This window comes from Malaclemys terrapin, chromosome 15 (assembly GCF_027887155.1).
Source record: "Malaclemys terrapin pileata isolate rMalTer1 chromosome 15, rMalTer1.hap1, whole genome shotgun sequence".
NCBI lineage: Eukaryota > Metazoa > Chordata > Testudines > Emydidae > Malaclemys > Malaclemys terrapin.
In genome coordinates, this window is record NC_071519.1 from 13,403,594 (window position 1) to 13,406,093 (window position 2,500).

Genomic DNA, 2,500 nt, shown 5'->3' on the forward strand with positions numbered 1-2,500 from the left:
GGGGCGGTCCCGCGAGCCGGCGGCCGGGCGCAGGGGGTCCGAGCGCGTCCGAGCGAGTCCGTCCCGGCCCCGGGGTGTCCCCCTGCGGCTCTGGGGGCCGTGGGTCCCCGCTGGAGGAAGCCGCTGGGCGCTGGACACCCGCCGTCCGTCCCGCCTGGCCAGGCCTGGCCTGGGTGGCCGCGGGGGGATTCGGGGCGGTCCCGCGAGCCGGCGCCCGGGCGCAGGGGGTCCGAGCGAGTCCGTCCCGGGCCCGGGGCCTCCCCCTGCGGCTTTGGGGGCCGTGGGTCCCCGCTGGCGGAAGCCGCTGGGCGCTGGACACCCGCCGTCCGTCCCGCCTGGCCAGGCCTGGCCTGGGTGGCCGCGGGGCGGGGGGATTCGGGGCGGTCCTGCGGGCCGGCGGCCGGGAGGGTCCGGGCCAGTCCGCCCCATGCCCGGGGTCTCCCCCAGCGGCTTCGGTGGGTCCTCCGCGGAGGAAGCCGGGTGGGGAGCCGGACCCCAGGCGCCCAGACCCGTGACCTGCGGCCGCGACCTCCGACTCGGCAGGAGCGACGAGGGGCTTTCCGGCCCGTCCCCCCCCTCTCCTTCCTCCCCAGAAAAGGAGAGAGAGCTGGCTCGGACCGGGAAAAGCTGCCTACGGCACCTGGGATTCCCAGGCGGTCACCCATCCAAGTACTAGCCAGGCCCGGGACGGTTTACCTTCCGAGATCGGACGGGATCGGGGGCGTTCGGTCCGGTATGGCCGTAGGCACCCGGCCCCCGCGCCTCCTCGCCCGCTTTCCCCTGCCGACGCCCGGGCCTGCCGCACGGTGAGCCCCGGTCGGACTGCCCCCCTGCGGCAGGGCCCCCGTCTCTCGCGGGCCCGGTCCTTTTTTCCTTCTCGAGCTCCGGGGCCCGGGCTGGCCGCCAGAGCCCCTCCGCCCGCCCGCCCTCCCCGGCGTCGGGGAAAATATTGTCCCGGACATCCAGTGCGCCCTGATCCTGTCAGCCGGGGGGGGGGGTGGGTGGGTGGGGGGCAGTCCCTCGCTGCGGCCGGGGAGGGTGAGCCCAGGGCGGCTTGCCTGCCGTCCGAGTCCCCTCTCGGCCACCAGGTCAACCCCGAGCCGAAAGGGCTGAAAATTTTTCAGAGTCCCCTCCCGGGCACCAGGTCAACCCATGGAATCGAACGGGTTCGCCTGCTGGCCGGTTCGCTTCCCGGCCACCAGGTCAACCCGTAGGTTTGAACGGGCACGCCCGGTGGCCGCTTTCCCGTCCGGTCACCAGGTCAACCCGGATCTCCCTCCTTCCCTGGGCGCCCCCTCCTCGGAGGCGTCAGGTTCCATTTTCTTTTTCCCCCCAGACTTCCAGGGGCCCGATCCAGTCGGCCGGGAGGCAGTCCCTCGCTGCGGCCGGGGTGGGTGAGGCCAGGGCGGCTTGCCTGCCGTCCGAGTCCCCTCTCGGCCACCAGGTCAACCCCGAGCCGAAAGGGCTGAACATTTTTCAGAGTCCCCTCCCGGGCACCAGGTCAACCCGTGGAATCGAACGGGTTCACCTGCTGGCCGGTTCGCTTCCCGGCCACCAGGTCAACCCGTAGGTTGCCGACGGGGCTAGCCAGTGGCCGGTTTGCTTTCCGGCCGCCAGGTCAACCCCTAGGTTTGAACGGGCACGCCCGGTGGCCGCTTTCCCGTCCGGTCACCAGGTCGACCCGGATCTCCCTCCTTCCCTGGGCGCCCCCTCCTCGGAGGCGTCAGGTTCCATTCTTTTTTCCAGACTTCCAGGGGCCCGATCCAGTCGGCCGGGAGGCAGTCCCTCGCTGCGGCCGGGGAGGGTGAGCCCAGGGCGGCCTGGTCCATGTCTCTAGTGGGCCCGATCCTTTTTTGGGGTGTTTTTTTTTTTTTTTTCCGAGCTCCGGGGCCCGGCCCGCCCGGGCAGCCCTCCTCGGAGGCGTGAGGCGGATTTCCCCCCCCCCCCCCAGACTTCCAGGGGCCCGATCCTGTCGGCCGGGAGGATGTCCCTCGCTGCGGCCGGGGAGGGTGAGCCCAGGGCGGCCTGCTTGGCGGCCGGGTCCATGTCTCTAGTGGGCCCGATCCTTTTCTTCCCTTTTCCGGCTCCGGGGCCCGGGGTGGCCGGGTAGCCCTCCGCGGTGGCGTCGGCAATTTTTTTTAAAAAATCAGACTTCCGTGGGCCCGATCCTGACGGCCGGGAGGCAGTACCTCGCTGCGTCCGGGGACGGTGAGACGCTCGGCCACCGGGTCAACCCGGAGGAAGCGGGCTGGGGGGAAAAAAAAAAAAAAAAAAAAAGTTTTCCAAGTCTGAAAAATTTTCAAAGTCCCCTCCCGGCCACCGGGTCAACCCCTTTGGAGCGAATGGGTTGACCTGACGGCCGGTCGTCTCGCGGATGTCCGGAAGGGGTCGCCCAACGCCGTCTCGGCCGACCGAGGGAACCACGAGGTGGCGCCCGGTTCCAGTTTCGTACCGCCGAAGGCGGGGCTTTGGCTTTTTCGACCCGTCTTTCGAGGACTGT

General features: G+C 70.6%; 1 non-coding gene across 1 annotated transcript; it reads right to left on the reverse strand.

Annotated features, from left to right (window-relative positions):
- Positions 1 to 628: 628 nt before the first annotated feature.
- LOC128823923 (5S ribosomal RNA) lies at positions 629 to 747 on the reverse strand. The gene has a single exon (XR_008442157.1). It is a non-coding gene; the product is annotated as a 5S ribosomal RNA (ribosomal RNA).
- Between the last annotated feature and the right edge of the window lie 1,753 nt (positions 748 to 2,500).